Raw genomic sequence first — 27804 nt, 5'->3', positions numbered from 1 at the left:
AACAGGGCTGCATAGAACCCCTAAGATGTGCACAAGGGCCTTCTGAAACATTCAGCCGAGCACGTGCGTGCGGTGTGTGTGCCGATCACAGCACAAACTGCCCAAAACAAAGCACAGAAAGAAGAGACCACCTAAGTAAACACATAGATCAACAGACAGAGCATTAGTGCGCTGTGGGAAAGTTCAAGCAGCCTAACACATGTGTAATTGAGGTCTCCGTAAAGGGGGAAGGGGGGTCATTGAAAAAATAATGCCTAAAACTTTCCCAAAATCTGCGCAAAACTATAAACTCATAGGCTGAAGAAACTCAACAAATCCCAAGTACAAGAAATGGAGCAGAAATGACACCAAGGCACATGATAATCATACAGTTCAAACCCAGTGACACACAGAAAATCGTAAATGCCCCCGGAGGGGAGGAAAAGACACAGTACCACAGGAGACCAACCATAAGCACAACCGCAGATTTCTCATGGAAAATAAAGCCAGTGAGAAAACAGTGGAGAGATATACAGTGCCAAGAGACATTCTGCCAACCTAAAATTCTGGACCCAGCACACACAGCGTTCAAAAATTAAAGTGAATTTAAAAATTTGTATGATACACAAAAGCTGAAATACATCATCACCAGCTGGCGCATAGTACAAGTTACACACGGTCTGAGCACAAGGAAAATGATCACAAGTGGAAAGGCAGCTATACACAGAAGGAACAGTGCCGGAAATGGTAAGTATGTGGATAAACACACAAGATTTTCTCTTATTATTAAAAACTTAGCACAAAACAATTAACTGTTGAAGCAAAAACTAGTAAAGATGTAATGTGAGGTTCAACAGATGTAAAAGTAAAATTTATGACAAAACAGCACAAAGCCCAAAAAAGAGAAATGCAAGCATTCCACTGCAAGGCTCTCGTACTATTCATGAAGTCATGCACAATCATGTGACGCAGACCGTGATAAACTAGAGAGATATACTATAAACCAAAGCAACTACTAAAATAATGAGTGACAGCTAATAATCCAATCAAACAGATAAAATGAAATTATTTTTTAAAAGTTCAACTAATCTAGGGGTACCTGGCTGGCTCAGTCCGAGGAGGACAGGACTCTTGATTTCGGGGCCATGAGTTCAAGCCCCACGTTGGGTGTACAGATTATTTAAAAATAAAATCTTTTAAACAATTAAAAATAAAAGTAAAATAAAAGGTCAATTAATCTAAACATGGCAAAAAAGAAAAAGTAGAGCAAAGACTAGGTGAGAGAAAGAGAAAATAGCAAGATGATAGATTGAAACCTCACCATATTAGTAATCTCATTATGTAAATAGCTTAAAAGCCCTGATTAAAAGGCAAGGGTTGTCAGATTATATTCCTTTAAAAAGAAAAAAGACAAAAAATATACAAGGATAATGTTAAAGGAAAGCTGCAGTGGCCATATTAATATCAGACAAAGTCAATTTCAGATTAAAGAATATTACCAATGATATGGAAATGATTTCACAATGTTAAGAGGGTACATGCATCAAGAGAACATATAATCCTAAGCATGTATGTACCTATTAACAACGCTGGCAAAATACATAAAACAAGAAATGATAGAATTACAAAGGCATAAATAGGCAAATGTGTAAATATAGTCAGAAACTTATTTATCCCTCTTTTAGACAGAACTGTGTCCCCATGAAATTCATACATTGAAGCCCTAACCCCCAATATGACTGTATGTAGAGATAGGACCTTTAAAGAGATGATTAAGGTTAAATGAGGTCATAAAGGTGGGATCCTAATCCAGTAGGACTGGTGCCCTTACAAGAAGAGGAAGAGACACGGGACGGGGGGGGGGGGGGGGTTGCACAAAAAGGAAAGTCCATTTGAGGACACAGTGAGAAGGAAGCCATCTACAAACCAAGGAAAAAGGCCTCAGGAAAAACCAAGCCTGTCAAAACCTTGATCTTAGCCTTCCAGCTTCCAGAACTGTAAGAAAATAAATTTCTGTTGTTTAAGCCCCCCAGTCTGGCTTTTTGTTTCGGCAGCCCCAGCAAACTAACATACCCCTTCCCAATCACTAATAATTATTTTTATCAGTAATAACAACTGATAATTATCACAGAAAATAACCAAAGATACATAAGATTTGAACAACATTCTCGGAAGACTTGACCTAATTGACATTGATAGAACATCTGACCAACAGCAACAGTACACTCATCCTTTTCAAGTGCATATGGAATGTTTACTGAGGCAGACCACAGCCTGGGACATAAAACAAGTCCAAATCAATTTAAAAGTATTCAAACCATACTAAATATGTTCTCCGACCACAATGGGATTATATTAGAAACCATAAAAAAAAAAAAAAGATCCTTGTAAAATCCCCCAAGCATTGAGAAACTAAACAACACACTTCTAAATAATACACGATAGCAAACAGGATTTATCCCAGGGAGGCAAAGTTGGTTTAACATTCAAATACCAATCAATAAACTAAAAAAGAAACCTACACAATCTTTCAATTAATTGCGGGGGGGGAAGCTCTGACAAAAATCCAACATCCATTTCCTGATAAACACTCTCAAATCAAAATAGAAAGAGACTTCCTCCACTTGGTAAAATCTATCGCAAACCCCAATTTAAGGACATGAATGCTTTCCCTTTAAGCTCCAGAACAAGGCAAGGATGTCTGCAATCAACATTTCTATTTAATATTGTCTTAGAGGTTCTAATCAGTGCAATCAGGCAAGAAAAAGAAATAATAGGTATCCAGTTTGAAACGAAAGAAGTAAAACTGTCTTTAGTCACTGATGACACCACTGTCTATAAAAACAAAACAAAACAAATTCATGAAATGTGCAAAAAAGCTCTAGAACTAACAAGCAAGTTCAGCAAAGTTGAAGGACAGGAGCTCACTGAATGTACAAAATGTATTTCTACACCCTAGCAATGAACATTCAGAAACTCAAATTCAAATAACATTACCATTTACAGTATCATCAAAAATATTAAATCCTTAGGATTCAATCTAACAAAAGATGTGAAAGGCCTATAAAGTAAAAAACCATTTCAGAGAGAAAGTGAGGAGGACCTACAGAGACAGAGGGATATACCATGTTCATGGATGGTAAGACTCACTACAGTCAAGATTTAGTTCTTCCATAAAATCGACAGATTCCACACTATCTGAATGGAAACCCCAGCAGGCCTTTTTTTTTTTTAATTGGCAAATTGGTTTTAAAATTCATGTTTACACTCTAAACACTCAGAACTGCCAAAACAACTTTAAAGATTGCACATATTTAAGTGTACGATTTGACTTAGTATTCAGACCCCAACTCCTTACTCCCTAACCTACAGCAGGCATAACTGATCATTCACAGCTACCGTCCCCAGTTGGCCCTACAAGGGACTGGAACCGGCAGAGGGGTGATTCCAATGTGAACAGCTGCTTTGGCTGTCCCCATCTTCCCTGCTATTCAAGCTGTCTGGAGTGCGGGCAGCTTACAGCTTTCCACCTGACCAGTTCTGGTCCCACTCACGTCCCACCTGACCACTTCCAGTTCCTCCAAAGTCTTGGCACATCATCAGGCATCTCATGGTGTTTTTGTTGATCTTGTCAAGCCTCTCTAAACAGGCAAAGTGTCATGCACCAAGCAGGACACAGGTTCTGCTGCCTGCAGTACAAGCTCTGGGACCCCAGGCAAGTCACTAGGGACTTGGGGACACAAAGGATACCTTCCCCTCCTGCCTATGAACTGCAAATGACCAAATGCTATATGTGTGTGTATACACACACACACACACATACACACACACACACACACACCAGGCACAGTCGTGCGCACCAGCAGCCCATGGGAATCACTTGGTCAGTTTTCGAAACCACTCTGTCAAAACCCCGCCCAGACCAGTTAAAACAGATCATCCGGAGGTGAGGCTAGAATACAAATGAAACTCACCCCGTGACTCCCATCTGCAGCGAGGACTGAGGGCGACCGCTACATAATGGACTATACTATAAGGATCCTGCATAAACACAAGGCACCGTTAGTACATCCTTGTTCATCTGTTCGCTACAGGTGTTTGCAAGTGACCTAACGTTTGAAGACCAGGGCTCCTGCACTCAGTGCCTGCAAGGGAGGGAGGCGGTGCTCCTCCTGTGAAGCTCAGGACATTGGCAGGGTCCTCCTGTGCCGTAACCATGACCACCACGGTCCCACAGAAACCACACAGCCAAAGTTAAAGGCTGCGGGCTCAGACCCTGCCTCCACCCATCTCGTGCTCAGACAGGAGCAGGCATTCAAACATCTGAAAATACAGTCCGCAAGGCAATGCCCCAGTTGGCGTAATCCGCCCCCCTCCGTGTGTGAGTGATTTATTTATCCGCCTTCTCACCAATGCTCCATTGCAATGTTCCAGAGGCAGGACACAGGGCTCTCATCCATGGGTCTCTGAGCCCCTGCACAGTGCCTGGCACTCAGAGAGCCTCGGACCCTCCTCAATTAACATTTGTTAACGGAATGAATTGGCCCTAGTCTGCGGGCCAACGGGGGATACTGTGACCTTTTATTCCTTCCAAATACCTTTATTCCAACCAGGGAGAAAGAGACACTGTGTTCCTGCGGTTTTCTTGCCCGCTGGGCCTCAGCTAGAAGGCTGGAGGGTAAACAGCAGAGGTGCTGTTGGGGGCGTAAGGCGGGCGTGAAGCCCCGGCTGGCCAGGGGCCGCATCCCGGAGGAACTGGCTCCGGATAGTGTAATAACATCTGCTCACGCTTCATCTGTACATAACATCTCCATTGTGAAATGAACTAGACGGGATTAGACGGCCTTTGTTCTCACCTGATACCGGGCTTTCATTTCGCCCCGAGAGGTGGGGCCACAGAGTGCAGGCGGGGGAGGGGAGGCTGCCATGCTGCACCATTTAGCAGGCTCAGTTCAGGAATCTAAATTGCATTTAATTGTTGGGAGCAGACAGTTGGAAGGGCATCGAGCAGGGCTGCCCGCTCCACAAGGACTCCCGGAGGGGTACCCGGTAATTAGTGCTGGTCTTGATTGTGAGGTCTCTTTTTAGAAAGAAAAATCTCTGCAAAAACTGAGCAAGGAAAAGCTCCACGTGAGCACGGGAGGGTACCGCTCTGCTCTGCTCTGCTCTACAGAATAGGAAACTGCACACTCTGGGCTAACGTTACAGTAGCAAAACAGTGACCCACACAAAGGCTACATCAGCAGAGTCCGAGCTGTTTTCCGCCCCTGGAAAGAGAATTTAGTTCGGGTACCTGGGAAACCTGCAGGCGGCATTCCAGGAAGCAGACTCGGGGCCAAAACCCGATCAACTTGACCCTGAAGTTAAAGGGCCACTAAACCTTTCTGCACGGGCAGGGTGGCCCCAAGGCCTCCTGGGATGACGCCCACGGAGGTCTCCACCCTTTGGCAGCCAGAGAACACAGGCGTCCAGACCCCCGCCCCGCACCACTCACAGTCCCCAAGCTCCCCAGCAACAGCGTCCGGCTGTTAAACTGATTATCAGAATGCAGGGCGACTGAAGCGATGCAAAGTGATGCAAACCGGACACTTGGACTTCTCATTTCGCAGAACCTTAGAAAAGTTTCAGGGGAAAAGAATGCAATAAATGCCTAATTATTAGGCTCGGAGAAAGGGCTGGACGATGGGGGGGGGGGGCGCATCTGCTCGGTTTAAATTCAAACGCGGTGGAGGTCGATCCCGTGGACCACAGACTGGAACGTGGCCCGGGTGAACTTGTACTATAGAAAATGCCCGCGCATCCCGACATCTGCACAGAGCTACGGGCCCTTTCCCTTTGAAAGCAATCTGGGCTGCGCCCCCATCTGCATCAAGGCCAGTGTCCTACTTCCATTCCGGAAAGGGAGTCCAAGGAAGCGTGTTCAAAAGGCAGTTGGATTAGAAAGTTAACCCTGGACGTCTCCCACTCCACGTGCGTGCGCTCACTAGGACGCCCTCCTCCCACCAGGCAAAGGCCAGCTTCCCTGCTTCCCCTCTCCCCCTCTCATCCTCCCCTGCGCGCGCACACACAAAGTACTCAGGCGCGTGGCACGGAAACACGCGCGAATGTGCACTGACAAGGACGCACGAGCACGCGCAGACAAGGGTGCACGGACACACGTGGGCACACGGACACACTCGCGCGCGCGTGCATTGGCCCGAAAGCGCTCCACTCCGAGAGACCGCGCGCCCCCCGCTCCCCACCTCCAAGCGCCCTGCTCCCCAGCTCCGGGCCGTCCCCGCTCTCCTCTTTGAGCCCCGCGCCCCCTCTTCAAGTCCGGCGCCCAGGCTCCGAGAGGCCTGCGCCCCCGCACCCACTCACCTGGCGCCGGTGCCGGCGAGCCCGGGCCCCGCGCGCGCACCCTCCAGGCGGCCCCGAGGTCAGGGCGCGCAGCCGCATGGCCGCCCAGGCGCTCGCGGAGAGCTTGGCCCTGGCCAGGCGAGGACAGGTCGCGGCGGGCACTGATCCCTCTCCCGTGGCGGGGCGGGCTGGGATGCCTGCTGGGCCCCTGCGCCTGGAAGTCCCAGGCAAAGTTCGACCCCGGAGACCCGAAAGGACACAGCCGGCACCTCCAAGTCCACTGTACAGTCAGAAGTCAGATGCCGGGAACAAAAGCCAGGCGAGCGAGCGCACGGTCCCCGGGCGCCCCTCCATCTGACACGAATTAGCCCTCCCTCCCCCGCCCCAGACCGCAGCTCCACAGAGGAGGCAAAAAGCCTTCTCAGCCAAACGCAGGCAAAGCGGAGAAGAAACGCCTCCCAGGGCAGGGCTGGGGGGGCAAGCCTTCCGCTGCCACCCGACTTAATTACCCACGCCTTAGGCAGGGGTCAGCTTGACTAGAGTTTCAGACCTCTCCAAGAATGCCAACCGAGGGGCTTAAAGACCTGTGGGCTCAAGCTTTCAGGATTTTAAAATCTCGACTGGTCCAGTCAACCTGCCTCTGTAATGGTCAGCATCACTGGTAATGTACATGGCTGGCACACCGTGGGTTGAGAGTGCGAAGAAGGAAAATCCCAGTGCAGAAGGGCTTGCTTTCCAATGCGCCTCGGCAACCAAGGAAACCAGGGAGCCCTCCTTGCTAGAGACAGGAGGACCAGCTGGGGGTCAGCAGGCTCAAAGCTCAGGATTAGGCTCCTTCCACAGTTAGGGGAGCTGGGATCCCCGCTCTCTTCTCCTCCTCACCATCCTCAGGGCCAGCCAGCTGCTGGAAAAACATGTTCTGTTTTCCTCTCTGGCTCTGTAATCTTGGAAGGAAATTTAAAACCTGGAGCGTGGGAGCTGAAGGTGACCAGGTGGGTGCGGGCAGAGTGTCACATGAAAAGGAAGCCAGACACCCAGAAAGTGGAAGGGTCACTTGCCCCGAAGGACAGCCCAGAGCCGGGGGAGGGCAGGATCCTCGGCAGAAGAGCTCTTTTCTTAAGCCCGTTGGACCCCCGCTGGACTGAGGGGACACGGCTGCCATTGTGGAGCGGTGATCTCAGCTCTGGCAGCTCCTGGGAGGAAGGAAAGGCTGCCTTGATCATGTTTGGCCACAAAGAGGAGGGAGCAGAAGGGCTAGGGAGCCTTCTGGCCTCAGGCTGCTGGCCTAGTACCCTCAGCCTCCGGCCCCTAGTGAGCCGGCCTGCTCTGTGCTCAGACCTGGGTTGGGCCAACACTGACTTCCCATCTTTGATTCCGTGAGCAACTCCAATGTCTTAGCTTTGGAAGCACCCGGGGTGGGCTAGAGCAAGGTCTTTATGGCTAACACATGTGCGAATTCCAGTGGTAGATTCAAGGCCAGAATTAACCTCTCGGGTTCTGGCACGGAACATCCATCTTCCCGTTTCTGCAGGGGAACAGCAAGGCTCTTGGACTTTCAGCCACAAAAAAACAAACTAACCAACCCAGCATCACGCCGTTTGGGTGCAGACACCCGTTTATTCTCATGGCTCCCACCCCTCAACTTAGGTCACTAGTCATCTTTCTCTCCATTCATTCATTTTCGAGATTCATTCATCGCTACTCATTTTTCCAGGGCAGATTCAGACTCCTTAGTTTTGCAAACACTGCTCAGTCCTGTTTCTGCTACACATCCCTCTGCCCCCAGAAGTGACACAGGACCCGAGATGCCATCTGTGTCCAACGTGTTTCGGATTACCCGACATCAAACACAAGATGGGGTGCAGAGCCATGTCTACAAGCTGAGCTAGAAGCATGTCATTCTGCTATCTGGGGGCGCACAGTGCAAACGCTTTTCCAGAAATCAGCTGAATCTACCACCAGCCTTGCCCATGGACCCAGTAGAAGGGACATGAATCCCAGCAAAAAGGAGCCCCCCTCCCAACACGGTAAAGCTCCCTGACATCAAGGCTGGGCTCCATATTCTGTGGGGGCCCCGCCTGCAGATTGTGAGACAGATGCTTGTTTTCATAGGGACACCCCAAATCTCCTCTTGTTTAAAAGGCACCTCATTCAGGAAATTGCCACACTTTCTCACTCCTCATGGATCAGATGCATGTGGCCCACCTGTTGCAGATGAGAACCAGCATCCAGTAGAGACTGGCATCCCAGACAGGGTCTTTGGGTCAAAGTCCAGAACAGCCCGAGTGAACTTCCGCAAACGCCAAACTGGGAGCCCTGCCGGAACCCCCCACTTTGCCGGCTGGCCACTTCTCCCTCCACTCCTCCCCAAGCCTTCCTGCAGCATCCCCCAGCCCCCGTGCACCCCAGGCTCCTGGGTTCTGTGCCCTGGTGAGTGCTGGGACTTCACTCAGGCCTTCTCGAAGTTTTCCGATTCTCCTTTGGGGCTGAAAACTGCTGCCTTCCTGGACTCAGCCCAGGACCCCTCTCCGGCCCAGCCTCCCCAACTGCTCACCAGCCTGCAGCCAAGCCCACCTCCATCCCTGGCCCGACTCTGAAGCGTGGCTCTCTGTGCATCGTCCGCAAGATCTAACCTTTGTCTCGGGTTTTCCGCGTGCAGACCAAGCAGGGACAATAAATGCTGGGCAGGAATGAAAGAAATCCACTTTGCTGCATTTCCATGACGTCAATGCTGGTTACTCAGTCTGTCTCAGCTTCCCCTCTGCCCCCCTCGGAAGCAGGCTGTAGCACAAGGGTCTGGGGGCAGCTCAGTGTGGGGATCCCTGGGGAACCCAGAAGCCGGGGTGGTCCTGTCCTCTGGGCGCAGACGGCCCCACCTCACCGGCCTCTCACCCACAGCCCGGCCTGCCCCTCATAAGGCCACAGCCGCCTACCACGGGCTTCTGGCTGCATGAGACCCCAGGAAAGAAGCGAGGTTCGCCCTGCAGAGGACGGACTTGAGGGGTTCCGTGGGCCAGTCCTTGAGGGCAAGCTCCAGCGCTGGGCCTCGGGCCGCGTCACCCACCTGGGGCTGGAAGCCCAGACCAAAGTGGGGACAGGAGGCCGTGACAAGGCCCACGCCGACACAGGATTCGGGGCTCACTGGGGGAGGACAGGCCTGCTCAGACCCCAGGGTTCTGACACGAGGCTGCTCCCCACACATCCATGCACTCACACGCTTACTCACTGGTCCAGAAGGATCCCTCACAAACACAGACGGGGAAAGTTTCAGGACATGCGGTGCTGCGGGCCTGAATCGAATGCTGGTATGGCCCATGGTTTCCACGGAGACACAGACACAGAAACGAAAACTGATGTCAGTGTGCATGGACACACACCGCGCGTGCGCGTGCTCACGTCCACGTACATGCACATATCACCCCCACACCCCAGCTGTGCCCACAGCGAGGGCAGGAAGCAGCAGCCCCCATTAGCAATGGTCACACCCAGTGCCCAGCACGTGATTTACAATCTGATTTCCCAGTAAAAGAAACAGAGAAGGCTGGTCATGCAACTTCGTCACAGGGTCGGAGTGACCGGGCCCAAAATCCGTGATCCACAGGCACCGGGTACACGCTGGTTCCAGCTGTGGCATCTGCGGTAGGGTCACCAAGCGCTGCAGGCACACAGCGCCCGTCTTCACCACCACCCCCAGCACACACACCGCTGTTCCAGCCACTGGTCCACGGCCGGTCCACAGCTGGTCCATGACTCCATGACACTGAGTGCCAGAGAGCTTCCAAGAGCCACCTGAGGCACCCAAAGCACTTGGCCTCTGGTGATGGAAAAGGCTCTCCAGTTTCAGGGCTTGGAGACCCTTGAGCTGCTGGCAGCTCTCATCCTCAGAGACCTCCGTGCACAGCCTTCCCCGCTGGTGTCAAGGCAGGGACGCTGGCCACACTGGGCATCAGAGGCCCAAGGGCCATCTCCGAGGTCCGGTGTCGCACCTGGGACTTTCTCAAGCACAGACCTGGGGCAAATCCTGGCTCTCAAGACCTTCCTCCTCTTCCCCTCCCTGCTCACCCAGCTCCATCCTGCCGCTGGAGGGGGCAGGACCCAGTGGGCCCCACAGGGCACCAGCCACTTCAGTATTTCCTAACTCGGCAACACCAAGAGAGCCCTGAATGTCCCTCTCACTGACAGTGACAGAGCCTGTCCCCAGACAATGCCGGGAGGAGGAGATGGGCCACTGGACAGAGGGGAAACTGAGTCCCGGGGTATCCAGGGATGCATGGGGACCCAGAGCACTGGAGAGCCAGACGGCTGGCTTGCAGCATCCCCCAGAAGCAGAGGTGCGTGACCCCCCAGGACATTCTTGGGGACAGGGTCAGATCAAAGGTGCTGCATGTTTAGACCCCTGACCCTCGAAGAGCTACTCAGGGGGGACCCAGGACTGTCCGGGATTCCTCTCCACACTCTGCCCTTCACATCCCCTGTTCTCGAAAGTCACAGCAGGTACTCAGGAAACCTGTGAGGAACTCAGGGGTCCCCTGGCCTCTCGGGGGTCATGCAGTGCAGCCCGTGGAACTGAAATGTCCCTGTAGGCCGCTGAGTCCCTGCCCGAGCTCACAGCCTGATCACATCTGGTGGCCTTTCTAAGAAACAAGATGCTGGGGCGCCTGGGTGGCTCAGTCGTTAGACATCTGCCTTCAACTCAGGTCATGATCCCAGGGTCCTGAGATCGAGCCCCGCGTCAGGCTCCCTGCTTCTCAAACTCTCCAGCTTCCCCTGCTTGTGCTCCCTCTCTCGCTGCTGTCTCTCTCTGCCAAATAAATAAAATCTTTAAAAAAAAGAAACAAACAAGATGCTGATCTCTGGCATCCTTAGCACAAAGTTTCTCTCCGATGCTGAGAAAACGGGCATTTGTTTTCATTTCCCCATGCACTCTCCCCTGTCATGCGCGTCCTTGCCCACCTTTGAAACATCCAAAAAAAGCGCCTTCTCGACAGAAGCAAGCTCGGGTGTGTGGAGGGGTGCTTCTTCCCCTTCCCGCTCAAAGGCTGCAAATGCTTCACAGAAGAACTGGACCAAAGGAAGGGTTAGCTGCTGGACCCCCCCACTCCCCAACCCCCACCCAGCAGGCACATCCTGCCCTGCCTAGTCTGACCCCCCCCCCATATCCTCCTGTCTCCACAAGGGGGGCAGCAGTGGGGACAGGACGGGACAACAGGAGGGGCTGTGGGAGGCAGAGGAGGGGTCTTGGCTGCTTCACCTGCCCGAGGTGGGGAGACAGGGGGGCAGCCCCTGAGCATAAGGGCAGGGAGGATGGCCACTGGGGACGGGAGAGCCCTCACAGAACCCCGCACACCACAGGCTCCTGCCAAGTGGATAGGACGGCCTCAGAAGAAAACCCAAAAGGAGGAAGCAAACCCCACTGGGCATATCTTACTTGCCTCCAGCCCCAACTGGCATAGGACGCATCCTTCACCAGGTGAGAGCAGACCCCCACCCAAGCACGCAGGGTCTCCCCCTCCCGTTCCTCCTTGGAATGGTAACTATCACACCAGGAAACAGACACCCAGTTTCTCTTCCTCTGCGTTGAGATGGTCCAGCGGAGGGGACCTGTGGCTCTGGGGGGCCCTCGGGCAGCCTTTCTGTCCCTCACACCCAGAGCCAACCTGAGGGCAAGGAGCCCAGCAGCCTGAGCCCGAGGGTCCTGGCCTCTGGTCCCTGCTCAGTGTCTGCACGGACAAGCCAGCAGCCGCCCCACTCCTGTCCTGGTGAAGCTGGGCGCAGGGCAGGAGGCGAGCTAGCGGCCTTTGTGGAGCACGGGGAGACGCGGCTGGGAGACTGGGGGCTTTGCCTCCCGTCCCCACCAGCGTCTCTGCATCATCACCTGCCTCCAACTACAAGGAACCCCCCAGAATGAGCTAGTTCATGCAAAGCTGCCGGACCCACAAATGCAGGATGCACTCTGCTCTCAGCTGGGAGCCCCCGGAGGAGAGGGGGGAACCTTCGCTTCCTTCCAGACACGGCAGGACTGTTGGACGCACCCGGCCTTCTCGACTCTCCCCCAGTGATTTCAAACTGATGTACTTCAGAGGAAGTTTTATTTCACACAGAAGAAAATCTAGACCTTCGCCCAAGCCTGGTGACGGGCCTCAAAACGCCAGCAGCAGGCTGGGAGCTCTCCATCCCCCAGAAATGCTCGTTCTGGGGGTCGCTGTCTCCGTTTCTTGGAGACAAGTGGAGGCTCTGGGAAGTTAGGACAGGGGACCCACGCCCTCTGCCCTTCTCCAAGAGCACACTGTCCAGCTGCGCCCGGTTCTCAGGGCCCCCCCCCACGACTCCCCTGGTCGGCCGGGTCGGGGGGCTGGCTCCCATGGTGATGAGGATGAACGGTGCGGGCCAGGCTGAAAGAGCACCCTCAGGGTCACCAAGCCTCATCTGGAAAACCCTCGAATGACCCTCCATCCTTTCACGCCCCTTCCTTCTGCCCCAGTGTTCCTGGCATGGGGCAATCAGGGTCGTGACTGAGCCACATCCAGAACTCCAGATAGGGACTTGGCCCGCAACAACCTGATCCACCTGGAAACATGTAGTTCTCAGCTCAACACCTCTGAGGGACCCCCGGACGTCAGATTTCTTCCAAATGCCCCCCTCGACCTCAGACCTGCAGCTGGGTTAGGAAGCACTGGACAATGAGACTTGGCAAAGGAGCACACACCCTGCTCCCGCCCCCCGACACCCCATGGCCTGGAGCATCACCCCCAGGAGGCTGGACCAGGACAAGTCGTATAGACACAGAAGACACAGTGCCACGATGTGCCCTGGACCCACTCTGCTATTTGCTGTGTGTCTACAGGTCCATTAGTAACCACTCTGGGCCAGTTTTGTCACCTGCCAATCGGGATGGCAAAATCACCACCAACCCCCAAAAGTCCTGGCAAGGTTGACTCCAGGTAATGCACGCAGGGGCTTTGGTACCATGCCCACCACGGCCACTAAATGTACCTTCCTCCCCTGCGGAGAGGGGTCCCTCCAAACTAAGATGGGAGGCCCTTAATAAACAATGGAAAGATAATGTCACACTTTCTGAGGAAGCTGGGCTGTTTTCATCAGTATCAACACATTTTAACTACTTATTCCCAAAGCTTTTTGGTTTTGTTTTTTTAAGTTGGGCATGGAGTCCAAAGCAGGGCTTGAACTCACGACCCTGAGATCAAAACCAGAGCTGAGCTCAAGGGTCAGACACTTAACTGGCTGAGCCACCCAGGCGCCCCTACTTATTCCTAAGGTTTTTAAAAAGCAAAAGTGGCTTGTGTTTATTGTTGTCACTGTGAGTGAGTATTTTTATTCCTGAGCAGGTGTTGGGGCAGGTGCTGAGGTGGGCAGGGCTGGGTGCCCCCCCTTGCTCTGGGGAAACGGACTTTGGGGCAACCCCCTTCCCCGGTACGGGCTCACCCTCAAACTCAGTGAGTCTTCCCAATCTCCCTCACTGAGAAGCTGGGAATGCACGAGGCCCCATCAAAGTCTATTCACAAAGGGAGCTGACAATTAAATCCTGTGGTTTGAATTTCCACAGAAGGCAGCCCGTCCTTCTTACCAATAGGTACTCTGGTCCCTGGGTTCTTGTGACGCTCTGGCCTGCAGGTAATTCCGTATATCACCCAAATCTAGCCCCGGGAAGTTCCCAGCATATGAAACGCACATTTCCAGGAAATATCTTTCATTGCTCTGTCGACGCCCACAGAGCAGGAATGGAACGCCCGCATGACCAGCAGACCAGCGCAGCCCTCGGCCACACACCTGGCAGGACCCCATGCCTCGGGCTCCCCAGGACGTGGGGACCACCCACATGGCACCCAGCTGAGTCAGGACGGGGAAGGGAGACCAGAACGCAGAGCGGGGCACCTGGGCAGGGCAGCCAACATCACACCCCAGGGACCCCGAGCCAGTCCAGGCAAAGAGTAAAGGCCACGACCCCTGAGCACCCCAGACACTGCTGGGTCCACCAGATGCACAGAAGCAGAGACGGAGCCACAGGATGGTAAAGAGGGTGCCCGCGCTGGCTCGTGCCACTCTCTGCCCCCCTGCTGATACAGCCTGAACACAGCCGAGCGCCCATGATGCCCCAGACAGGTGCACGTGGACAGCCACAAACCCTCAGAACAAACCAGGAAGCAGGTGCTTTGGATCTGGTCTCACAGCCCTGGCGCTGAGGCCCCATGGTCACTGCTCAGCCTCCCACCTGAGCCACCAGTCCAGGGACGCGGAGCCTCGAAGGCCTTGGGCATTCACGTGGGGACCCAGGCCTCGCTGTTCCGGCGCTGGACTGAGCCTCCCTGGGGACAGCTCTCCAGCCCACTGCTGCTAGCTCCGGCCCATGAGCATCAGCCAGCACCAGCCAGCCCACGGGGGCCAGGCAGTGGGTCTGCTGGGGGACTGCTATCTGTTCTCCAGCTTCCAGAAAAAATGGTCAATCGGGTCGTGCTTTAATTTTAAAATCTTCTCGTTAATAAAGCTTCTAAATTTTATCATTTAAAAAAGTTCCTTTATTTTCAAATGAACACTTTGTACCGGAGTCATAACACTCATAAAGTAAATTCATTTGCATTCTGGAGTCATCAGATTCTAAAACCAACCAGGGACGCCTGGGTGGCTCGGTTGGTTAGGCGTCTGCCTTCGGCTCAGGTCATGATCGAGTCCTGCATCGGGCTCCCTGCTCACTGGAGAGCCTGCTTCTCCCTCTCCCTCTGCCTCTCCCCATCCCCGCACTTGTATTGTCTTTCTCTCTCTCTCTCTCTCAAATAAATCAATTAAAAAAAAATCTTTAAAACCAACCAACACTTTCTCATTTTACAGCTAAGTTCAATAAAGAAATTCTGAAATGCCAAGATGCTGGTTCAAGTGCTTTGTCACATACTCTCTAGAACGCATTTAGTCTAAACATAATCACAGTCAGACGGATTTCAGGCTTGGTTCTTAACGATCTGGGAGCAACCCTTTAGAAAAGCGCCACAAAGCATTTTAATGAAATCATTTAATTTAATGCCACAAGCATGAGCCCGTTATGCCCTGGAAACAAAAGTGAAATGTCACAACTACATGCAGCAAAAGAACTTGAAATGACTGCAGCGAGAAGGGATGGGTGGGTGCGGGGCGGTGACTTCCGGCAGGTGCTGACACACATTAACAAGATTCATGGAGGTGATGGTTCTGCAATATATACAAACAGCGAACCACTATGTTGCACACCTGAAACTAATATAATGTTATATGTCGATTACACCCCAATTGGAGAAAACCAAAAATAAAGTTCAGAGGAGTTTTTAACCAGATCAGTTGGGGAGAAAAAACCTACAGGCAAAGGGACATGGAGAAGGGGAGACCATGTAGAAATTACCAGGAATGGCTTTATCTACCTGCCCCTGTGATGACCTGAAAGACCCAGATGAAGGAAGGTTGAAGAAAAACATTAAAAAGGAAAGAGGCTGGGAGCGCCTGGGTGGCACAGCGGTTGAGCGTCTGCCTTCGGCTCAGGGCGTGATCCCGGCGTTCTGGGATCGAGCCCCACATCAGGCTCCTCCGCTATGAGCCTGCTTCTTCCTCTCCCACTCCCCCTGCTTGTGTTCCCTCTCTCGCGGGCTGTCTCTATCTCTGTCAAATAAATAAGTAAAATCTTAAAAAAAAAAAAAAAAAAAAGGAAAGAGGCTGGGGGTCTGGCTGGCTCAGTCAGTTGGCTCAGGTCATGATCTCAGGGTCATGAGTTGATTCCTGTGTCAGGTTCCACACTGAGCATGGAGTCAGCTTGAAGAGTCTCTCTCCCTCTGCCTCTTCGCCTCCCCCCACCCCACCACTCAGAAAAAAATTTTTAAACTAAAAAGGAAAGAGGCCATAGACATTCTGGGTTTGAGCTTACAAAAGCACAAATTCAGAAGTTAGAGAGTATGTTGTTGTGCCAGATCCACCATCCTCTTCACCCTCCTTCCAGATGGGTTATCACAGGTCAGCACGGGGCTTCTCCTGCAGCGTCACTGTCCATGCCCGTCAGACAGAAGCCGTACTGCTCACAGGGCCCGTGGCTGGTGTCCCCGCGGCTGGTGTCCCCGCGTGTCCCCCTGCCCCACATGGGCCAGGACCACGCGCCTTCCCTCACTGTGAGCACCTGGGGCACCCAGTGCGGAGCACACATTACTGGCAGAACGGGGGAGGGGGCTGTGAGTCAATACAGACAGACGCCAGGTTTGAAGGCGGCGGTCACCGGAGGCCACACCCTGAGGTCACACCCGGGCTGGGCCTTGCAGCCTGTGGCCTCGTATCTGCTGCCCTTTGATTTCTGATTAGCTGAGTGACAGTGATTCACAGTCCCCATCCCCCCACCCATCATTCAAATCCCAGTTTACTATGTGGGAGGGACAGAGGGAAGACAGCACCCCAAAGGGAGGTGGGCCCAGTGGCGCCGGGTGCCAGGCTCAGGGTGAGACTCAGAGGCTTGCAACAAGGGGTGGGGGGGCAGAGCTGAGAGACAGGGGCAGCAGACCTCTGGTGAAACAGGCCAGCAGGGACCTGCATGGATGGCAGCGGGAAGAAGGGAGGCCACCTCCAGGGGCTCAGAAGGAGGCTGGCCGGGCTGGGGATCAGGAGCCATTTGGGGCAGCAACCTTCAGAGGGAGGACCGAGGATCCGGGTCGTGGATGGGCAGCACGCTTTCACTGAAATCTCTCACCATGGGGGAGGGAGTACACACGGGCCGGGAGGACACCCCTAACTGCAGGCTCAGGGGCTGCCCTCCCACTCCCAGGGTTTCCTCCGCATCAGCACAGGGACACAGGAACACCTGTCCTTCAACCAGCTGGCCTGGTCCACACTGCACACCTGCTATGCTCCAGGTCAGGAGGGGGAAGTGCAGGGGTACAAGCCAAGGTCCCACCCCCCCGCAAGGAGTGCTCAGTGTGGCTTCCAGGAAACCTCCCCACAAGGGTGGTGCATTCATTCATTCATTCATTAGTCTGACACCCACCACCCTCCACGGTTGGCACCCGCTCTGCTCTGGGCACACAGGAGCTCAGGGCTCTCGGCAAACCCACTGCAGGCCACCCAGCTCACGGACACCCACATCAGCTACAACCCAAGATGCACGGCAGGGCCCCCCCCCCCCCACGGACCCGGCTCTCGCTCTCCCCCTGTTGAGCTTCGCCAGCTTCTCCCTCCTTACACTACCTTCCCCAGCAGATACACACCCTGTCTTTAAAGACAACGCCCCTCGGCCCTGCAACACCCCTCCCTGTTGCTGGCCCACTTCCCACCCCCTTATAGGGGAGCTTCTTCAAGGACTGGCTACCATTAGTGCCCACTACCCACCATCCCATTCACTCCAGGACCCCCAGCCACTGCCCACTGAAACTGCCCGCCATCCCCAACCAGCCACACTGGTCAGACCCACAGGGGACTCTGCTCCCATCTATCCTAGTTTCCAGCCGCACTGGACTTCTCTTTCCTCCCCTGGGTTCCATGAGCCCGTGTCCTGGGCACCTCCCCTCTTGCCAGACCAGCCATCATTCCCCTTTAAGGGTCCTTGCCCCCTGGGCACAGCTGAGTGTCTTGGACCCTCCTCTGCACGCTCCCCTGCCCAGCTGTTGCTTCCAGCCCAGCCTACCATGGACTGAAGCCTCCCCTGTCCCCTACAGCCCTTCTTCCTGAACTGCTGAGCTCCAGGTACTCCTCACCTCACCTCACCTCACCTCCACCGGGCTGTCCCCAAGGCATCACTAACCTCAGCCCTCCGGGTCAGAACTCCAGATGTTCTCCCCAGACATGCTCCTCCCCACGCCCTCCCTCCACAGCTATCACACAGCCAACCCATCAGCATGCCCTACAAAACAAACACCAAAAGAGCCTGGCCCTGGTCTCCAGTCCCACCACCCTGCTCCATTGCACCAGCAAGCGGAGGGTCTCGGCATCTGCAGGCCAGCCAGATGCGCCACCCTAACCAGGGATCAGGCCATGATGACACTCTGGCTGTCCCCAGCTTCTGCAAGGATGCCTTTAACAAAAAAACCCCAAACTTCTGATCCAAGGCCCACAGACCCCTTGAGCCAGCCCCTGCCCACTCGGACCTGTTCGCCTTCCTGCTCTTCTCTAACCTGCTGGGCTAGTTGCTGCCCCAGGACATTTGCACGTGCTATTCCCGCGCCTAAAACTTTCAAATGTCTTCCAAATCACCACCCCCTCAGAGAGGCCTGATACCCTATGGAAAACAGCCCACCTCCTCTGCCCGTACTCGTTCCCCCTTATCCCACCCCGTTTACCTTCGGGTCCTTATTGGTATCAACATCCTACCCTGGGGTCATTGTACATGGGATGGGCAGTCGACCTGTGCAGCACCTCACGCTAAGGCCACAGCCCAGTCACTGTGTCTGCCTCCTCCTGGCAGTGCACCCACCCTGTGTCTCAGTCTCCGTTCCACTGCGGGGGTGGGGGGACACTTCACCCCCAAATGCCCAGCAGAGCTCACTCAGACCTGGCCTGAGACCCAGATGGAAATGGAACCACTTGGAAGGGTGTGAGCAAAGGAGCACTGTGATGTGGCTTGAAATGTTTAAAAAGGTTCCTTTGGCTGCCTTGTGACAAACAGACAGGGGATGGAGAGGTGGCTGCTGTAGGGTGCCACTGGCCAGGGACACTGTGGCTCGTGGCTAGCTCCAGGTGGGGACGGGTGTCCGGGGAGCGGAAGAGGACAGGATGGTTCTGTCCCACTGCGGTGTTCACACGGCACTTGTGAGATCAGGGGAGTGTTCAAAGCCTGGCGGTGGGCAGGTGGCACCTCGGGGTGTCATTAGCATGGGGGAGTGATGGGGCCCAGGCTCTGGCATAGCTGCCGGGGCAGGGACACCCCCTGGCCATCAGTGTCGAGAACCACAGCCAGGACACCCCCTGTGACAGCCAGCACTTAGCTGGGATCACACACAGAAAGTGATTCCACCCTCTGTCCATCTGTATCGAGAACCACAAAAAACATCCATGTTCCCAGCCCTACACCCACCCTGCCAGCCCGATTAAGGAGGGGTCTGAAGGCAGAAGCACCAGGCACGAAGGGGTGACCACGCTGTCTTCATCGACAGCGGGCGGGACCTGAAGTCCACTCACCAGGAACAGGGCGACACTGCGTTCCCAGCACCCAGCACAGGGGCGCATCCCACAGACAAGGAAGAACCAGCGGTGAGCAAATCCATAAATGGAAATATTATGTCCTCCTGTGGCCCAGAGGACAGAGTAACAAAGAATGCTTTCTGCTGGGGCACATTAGGGGAGAAAACACAAACTGCTACTCGAGCAACTGAGCAGAGTCAACAATGTATCCTAGTCAGGGAAGGAGCAGCCCTTCTGCTGGGCACAGTGTTCCTTCCTCTCTCTCCCCCGCTCTCTCTGGCACGGTGGCCCGGCCGGCGTAACCTAGGACAGGGGACACTGGCACAGACCTCGCAAAGGAGCAGCACGCCCATCTGTTTGCAAGCACCCCATCCAAGCGGCACATTTTTCGGACACACCTAATTCATTTCTTTTTTTAGTAGTGGTCCCCTGAGGCTGTTTTGGCTGTAAGATAGATTCTAACAAAATAGCAGGGATTTGACAAATAAAAGAACTACTTAAGGATGCATTCACGTGAATCTTGCCAAGCCCGGAAGCAGTCTACAGGGAAGCAGTCTGCAGGGCAGCGAGCGTGAGAAACAGCTTGCCTGGGAAAACACAAAGAGCGGCCACAAAAACCCCAGCTCTCTCAGCCTCCATTCCAGAGATCCACGCCACGCAGACGCGTGCACACGGACCCACGCACACGTGCAAGGGGACACCCGCGTGTCTACACACAGCTGCATGCACTCGTGCCAGGGGACACGCGTAGCCGCATGCACACATGCGTGTGCACGTATATACACAGCATTGCGTGTGCATGTCTCGGGCACGCGCACATACAGGTAGGCGCGACACCCGCACGTACAAATACAGGCACACACTTGCACGTACAAAGCGGGAGGCAGTCGGGCAGTGCTGTGTGTGCAAAGCATGTGCACTGATCTTCCTGAGCCCCGGGACCCTCTCCTATAAAATAAACCCCACAGATGGGCCACTAGCCAGTGGCTCTGCGGGAGATCCTGGAGAAGATTTTAAATCAAAATGTGAGGTTTTAGAATTTCTTTTTATTTCGTGAAACGGAAGCTGGTGGCCCTGAGGGGGTCCCCTGGCGGTTCTCACAGCCGCGTCCTGGACATTGGCAGCCATGACCCTCGGAAAGCACCTCCCCTGGCCCGTCCGAGGCCATGTCCTGCTCACGGCCCATCCCGGAGCATCCGGAGTCGTCACGGGGATGCTCGGTGGGGTGAGTGGGCAGGGGACGGACAGCTGTGATGGACCCCTGATCCAGAGGCCCCGAGCCTCCTGTGAACATCCTCAATGGAAAGGTCTGGAGCCAACCATAGGCTCCGATGTGTCTGGGAAAGTTTCAAGCCCCTTATTCAAGAGAGGGGCAGGCTGTCCGCTCTCCAGGGCTTCTTCCTAACAGTGAAAGAGGAATGCGGGATGGCCACCCCGCCCCACAGGGCCCTCCGCAAGCAGGGACCTTCGTTGCCTTGACCACCCCTCACTCCTGCTTGCTCTGAGCTCACAAAGTGACCTTTTCACCCATACGCGGGCTTTTTAACCCAATCCTCCACCCCGCCCAAGTCTTCCATCTTTTCATCTTTCAAAAATGGGAAATAAATATCCACAATGTTTGAGGACCAAAAATGCCACCTTATTCTCATCCCGCTTCCTTTCTGCAAGCACCCACCAGCAACTGGGCGGGTTAAGGGCATCTGGACATGTACAGAATCCTCCTGTCTTTGAACCGTCACAACTGGGCCGGCTGCTAGCTTTCAGTAGGAGCCGGCAGGGATGCCACGAAAATCCTTGGGCAAAGCCTCCCACAAAGACTGCTTCCACCCGCGAGGCTGTGGAGCATGAACCGAGGGATGGCATCTAGCGCTCAGAAGCCTGCAGCATGGAATTTTCCAGAGAATGCCAACAAACAGGAAGGGCACCCTATTTTTCTGAAGGTCTGGGGAGGAGGTGGACAGTGAGCTGGCCAGGCCCTCAGGACATCTCTTCTGTCTGTCTGTCTGTCTGCCTCTGGCCCACTCCCACCCGCATGGACACGGCCCCAGGCGAGTCCTCCCCTGCGGAGCGGGGGAGTGCTTCCTACAGACAAGATGGGAGAAGTGCCTGCATCCTCAGAGCGAGTTCCTGACATGAAAGGGGGACGGGAATGTGCTACAAGCTGCAGCAGGCCCAGGGCACCCAGGATCAAAGCGGCGCTGGGCCAGCTCCCCACAATCCCCGCCAGGAGCGTGGTCTCAGCTCCCTCCCGCTGTTTTCCTCTGCTTTTCATAGCCTGCAGCAAAAAGCAAAGCTCCCTGCCTGGGCTCCTTTCGGGCTGACTGCACGCTCCCCGCAGAGGATCCACGCCCTCAGCCCCAGGCGCTCCCCGACTCTGGGTGCCCCAAGCTTCCCCAGAAACGTCTGTCAGCCCCAACTTGAAAGCTCAGACCGACCGAGCACCCCTCCCCTGCGGTGAGGCGGGGTATGGGCCCGGGAAAGGGCGCCAGGCTTTCATCCTGCCTCCTCCGGAGGCGGGGCTCCTGCCACCACAGCTTCACCTGCTTGCAAGTTTCAAGGGCTCTTGTTTCCTCCCTGCAGAAGTCGGGATGAACCACCCCAACCAACACCGCTCAGCACAGAGAAAGGACAGGGAGGTGGCCTCTCTCCTGGCCCTGACCTCTCCGTCCCCCTGCACACACCCAGCAGGAAAAGCCAGTTCTGGAACCTCCTCACAGGGTTGGAAGTTATGTCCAAGCCAGGGGGCGGGAGCGGGCTTTGCAGGAAACTCAGGAGCCCATCCATGGACCAGAGCTTGGGGAAAGGATCAGAAACCCACCAGAGCCCAAACTTCCCCCATGGGCACTTGAGGAACCCCCAAGAAGCAAATGCCCAATTCCACGCACAGAGGCTCTCACTTCGCTTCCACAGGGAGCGCATCCTTCCGTAAATACGCGACACCAGGGACACATGCTCAGATTTTAGTAACGGGAGCAGAGGTCCCCCAGGACAGCAGAAGCAGCATGATGACGCGGGCCACCGGTGAGCTCCAAGGACTTCCTGGCAGAGCGGTGACTCAGATCCCAGGGCTGTGCACCAAGAATGCAGACCCCGAGGCAGGGACAGGGAGCTGCCCTTCTCGCGGTAATAACCACCACGACCCAGCAAGCCAGGACCACCAACCCACTCTCCTTGCCGAGGCTTCCATCAGCATCAAGAGCCTGACACCTGACTGCCCCAGCATCAGGGCACCGGGGCTGGGAGGCTGCTCCCACCCAGGCCATCTCTGCCCCCGTGTCCCCTTCCCAGGCCCTCCACCCTCCGCCCAGCATCCTCAGCCACAGAGGAGAGAGCTGCCAGTGGATGGACGGTGCGCTGGGGCCGTGCTAGGACCCCGATCCTAACACACCTACGAGGAACTCCGGACACAGCGCAGCCATGGGGAGGGGACATCAGAGAAGAGCTGTCACCATTGGGGTGCGATCCTGCGATCATGCGAGCCCAGTGCCTGTGCCAGGGGGTGCACAGCACGTGTGCAGGGAGGGGAAGCTGGCTCCGCGATCAGCAGGGAGAGGGCACGGGGGCACGGGGGTGGACAGAGGCAGAGAAGCAAAGAGCGCACACCTGGAAAGGTGAAATCCCGCACGACGGTTCTAAGGCTACATTTCTTCCGCTCTGCAGAATGTTCCAGAATTTTCGTAAGTCCTTTTCTCAAGGAAGCAAGCCCTAACACAAACAAGGACCACACTCACCCTAGGGTGTACAGAGTTCCCGCTCAGAAAGCCTCTTCCCGTAGCCCCAGGGATATCTTGTGTTGGTAAACACAACCAGTACAGTGACAGTCACCCCGTTGTACAGTTGGGGAAACTAAGGCTCAGTTGGACAAGAACAGGAGCAGACAGGACTCGAAGGAACCGGGCCTGGCGGCTGCTGACCCCATGTCCCAGTGTCCCTGTGTCCTCATGTGTGCCCTGGCCATCTGATGAAGCCACGAACCTCAGACAGCGGCTGTCCACACACACACACCGGGCCCCCACCAGAAACCCGGGCCTGGACCCCGGCCCCGTGCTGCACCGGCGGCCTCGAGTCTACAGCTCTGCATCCCAGGACTCTGCTTCCGTGAGTCACCTGCCCCAACCCCACAGGCTCCTGTCACACCTCCTGGCATCACGACCCTTCCATAAGCCACCCCCAGGGAGCCCCTGAAAGGTCCGTCCCCACCGCAGACTTCCCTCCAGCTCCCGCCACTTCCCCAAAGGAGCCCCACAGCCCCTGCCTCCACTCAGTCTGCCCCCAGACGAACCAGCTCAGCACCCCAAACCCGCTCCTCCCTCAGCCACAAGTGTCCCCCCAGGCCAACCCCTAACTTCTGACCTCTGTATCTGCTCCCTGGAACTGTGGGCTCACCTCCGTGTGACTTCACCAAGACATCACACCACCACGAGGACACTGGGGGTCAACTCCATGGCCAGGGTCACACAGCGAGGCCACCGTGGGGCTGGATGATCTGACCATGTCTCCCGAGGGGGTCCCACGCAGGGAGGGTCGGCCTTGGAGGTGCTCAGAAAGTATGTCCTGCAGGAAAGTCCTGTTGATCCGTGTTGGGGACCCTCTCCCCCCTTGGCCTGCCACCCAAATCAACAAATAAGAACGTGGCCAACATGGCCAAAGTGGCCAGTGGAAGGCGGCACTGGCCACTCTATGTTAAAGCTTCACTGGAAACTGGGGGGCAGGGGGGGAATGCCCAGAACAGCAGGTCCCCCCACCTCCAAGATTCCCAAGGACGTCTACCACCCCACCCCCCGGCCTCCCCAGCAGCCAAGTGAGAACCTACAACCACTGTATCACGTGCCCAGGACGCAGGCCCCGAAGTTCACGGTGCTTGGGGACATGGCTCTGCCACCTGCCGCTCCCATGGGACAGGGGCCACACCTGAGCCCGGGCATAGGACAGAGCCGGCCATCGGAGACACGGCACATGTCCCCAAGGACCAGTGGCCGCGTCGGCCCCGTGTCAGCACATCCGGACACCCGTGCACCTGCCTTGCCTGCCGGACACGCCACGCAAGCCACGTCGGGAGCTACCGGTTCCACGGCAGCTGCGTCTCAAAGAAACGGGTGAGCCTCACTGTCAAGATGTCTGTTATTTAACCCAGTATATCCGTAGGTTAGCATTTCACCATGCAACGGATCGGAAAACCATCAGGGAGAAAGTTCGCCTTTCCTTGTATGGTCTTCAGGATGCTCTGCGTTTTATGCTGTCAGAACAACTTAACTTGGCCACCACATTTTCAAGCGAGAGGGAAACGCAGTCTTGCCCAAACCGCGGCTCTTGGTCATGCATTTCAAAAAATAAATAAATACTTAATCCTGCTATACGTACTTCCGCATGCTTAAACTTGTAAACTTAACTTAATTATAATCCACAGGAAGTGTGGCATTGTCTTGCCCGGTCACCCGCCACACGCTACACACGTGGCCAGCGCCTGCTCCCTGGACGGACGGCTCCTTCCCCGGGAGAACACACGCTCGGCTTCAGAGGCAGAGAGAGTCCACGAGGACTCACAGGCCAGCAGCGTGGGAGCCCGTTTCTGTCAAATCGCGGCAGTGTGGGGGCGCCTGGGTGGCTGAGTTGTTAAGCGTCTGCCTTCGGCTCAGGGCGTGATCCCAGCATTCTGGGATCGAGCCCCACGTCAGGCTCCTTCACTGGGAGCCTGCTTCTTCCTCTCCCACTCCCCCTGCTTGTGTTCCCTCTCTCACTGGCTGTCTTTCTGTCTGTCAAATAAATAAATAAAATCTTTAAAAAAAAAAATCGCTGCAGTGTGGCCCCCACGGTGCCCCGGGGAAGCCGTCGTGGGCAGAACCCGCTCAGAGCGCACAGCAGGGGGGGATGGTCGTGGCCACCTTTGTGGGCCTGAGTCCGTTCCCCTGTAGTCCGAGGGCAATGCCGTGGATACTTGGATCCCTTGGAAGTTTCCTCCTACGGACCTGCATTTTTGTCCCCATGCCCGTGGCCGCCACCGGGGGCCTTAGAGACCGCATGCTTCACCTGTCCTCTGTGTCGGGTGTTCGGTGTGGTCGAGCCCCCCATCCTCCCACCCAGAGGCATTTCCCTCAGGATTCCGTCTCAGAAACATCTCTGCTCTCCGGAGTAATGTACTTGGTTCTGTTCATGCTGTTTCTTGTAACTCAGGGTGTTGTATTCCGTGGATACAATGAAACTACTGAAAACCATTGCTTCCCTTACTCTGCAGCTTCCAGGAGGCTCGCGGCCAAATCGCTACAGTCCCCAGGGCTTTGTGGCGAACCCACCGGATGCCCACTTTCCACGGGCTCCACGGTCTCGTCAGATCTTTAGTTTCTCTTGGTCATGCCATTTTTTTTTTTCATCCTGCTATATCTATTTCTGCTTGCTTTTCAAATCCTTTTGGGAACTCGGCCGGGTATGAAATTATGAAAATATAAATTATAATTCTGTGGGTTAGGAGATCACTGGGGCCCAGAGGGCACCGTGGGAGACTCTGAACTCACCCCCTCCATAGACACACCGCATCTACCCTGCACACAGAACAATGCCTCCTAGAGAAGAACCAAGGGCCGTGCGAACAGAGGGACTGCACAGAGAGCAGCACAGGGACATGGTGACCAGGGGACCCAGCGCACACTCCCTGCCCTGGGACACAGGGAGAAACCCGGCTTGAAGGGCAATGAGGCTGTCAGGGAAGGAAATTCACTTCCGAACCCCAACCTTGGCCAAATAGGCGAGGAATGCGGAAACTCTCTCCAGGCTTGGAGGCACCATCCAGGACCATTTCTTACGTCCCCCTTTACCTTTAGTGCAGATGTGAGCAGGGTCCAGGCACTCCGCCAGCCCTGCTAGGACCCCCCAGCAAACCCAGGCCCCTAACCCACACCAGCTGCAGCCATCCCACCAAGGCAGCCATTTGGCCCTGGAGCCCTGGTGCAGCTTGCCCTGGGACACACCCAGCCTCCACGTGCTCCAGGGCCAGCTGATCCACCAAGGTAAACCGAGTGACGCTCACACCAGGAGCCCCTGGCCCACACCCAGTCCGGTGCCAACTGTCCCTCCAAGACAGCCTCCGCACAGCGCACCCCAGTATCCTCAGGACCACACCCACACCGCTCTGGCAGACCTGCCAAGATGGCCCTAGTGAAGGGCACACAGGAACCCCCCAGGCTGCACCCACTCCAGACAAACAAAATTGGAAACACAGTGGTCCAAAATCTATGGGACGCAGCAAAAGCAGTTCTAAGCGGAAAGTTTAGAGCAAGACAAGCCGACTTCAAGAAACACGAAAACTCCCAAATAAACAATCTAACTTTACACAAAGAACAAACAAAACCCTAAGTTAGTAGAAGGAAAGAAATAATAAAGATGAGAGTGGATATAAATGAAACTGAGACTAAAAAAAATTAGATCAATGAAACTAACAGCTGCTTCTCTGAAAGTATAAACGAAATCAATAAACCTCTAGCCAGACTCGTCCAGAAAAAAAGGAAGCACGCAAATATATAAAAACAGAAAAGCACTTACAACTGATACCCAGAAATACAAAGGATCAGAAGACACTACTATGAACAACTATATACCAACAAACTGGAAAACCTAGAAGAAATGGACAAACTCCCAGAAACACACAAAATTCCCAGACTGAATCAGGAAGAAATAGAAAACCTGAACAGACTGATTACAAGTAATCCATTACAAGTAATGAAATTAGTAATTTTAAAACTCCCAAAGAACAGAAGTCCAGGATGAGACAGCCTCACAGGTGAATTCTCCCCAAACATTTTAAGAAGAGTTAGTACCTACCCTTCCCAAATCCAAAGAAGAGAAGAGAGAGCAATGCTTCCAAATTGAGTCTATGAGGCCAAAATGACCCTGATATCAAAACCAAAGACACATGATGAAATTAATGAAAATGATGAATTAATAATTCTGATAAGTAAAGACACCAAAATCCTCAAAAACATACAGCAAACCAAATTCAACAATACGTTAAAAGAATCATTCACCATGCTCAAGTGGGATTTATTCCGTAGATGCAAGGATGGTTTGACATCTGCAAGCCGGTCAATGGGATAAACCACATTAACAATACAAAAGCTATGGGGCGCCTGGGTGGCTCAGCAGGTTGAGTGACCGACTCTTGATTTTGGCTCAGGTCATGATCTCAGGGTCGTGGGATCAAGCCCCGTGTTGGGCTCCGCATTCAGCGGGGAGTCTGTTTCTCTCCCTCTGCCTCTCCCCTCTGTGGTGCATGCACTCACTGTCTCTCAAAAAAACAAATAAATCTTTAAAAAAAAAAAATCAATACGAAGGATAAATATCATGTGGTCATCCTAATAGATGTAG

At 54.4% G+C, this 27804-nt stretch overlaps 1 protein-coding gene across 3 annotated transcripts in view; it reads right to left on the bottom strand.

Moving 5' to 3' along the window:
* The window catches only part of TNS3 (tensin 3), a 214607-nt gene that overhangs the window by 172225 nt on the left and 14578 nt on the right, over window positions 1-27804 (bottom strand). The gene's annotated exons all lie outside the window — the stretch shown is intronic.

This window comes from Ursus arctos, unplaced genomic scaffold (genome assembly GCF_023065955.2).
Source record: "Ursus arctos isolate Adak ecotype North America unplaced genomic scaffold, UrsArc2.0 scaffold_3, whole genome shotgun sequence".
NCBI classification, from domain to species: Eukaryota; Metazoa; Chordata; class Mammalia; order Carnivora; family Ursidae; genus Ursus; species Ursus arctos.
The sequence above is the reverse complement of the archived record's forward strand: the minus strand, read 5'-3'. Positions and strand labels throughout refer to the sequence as shown.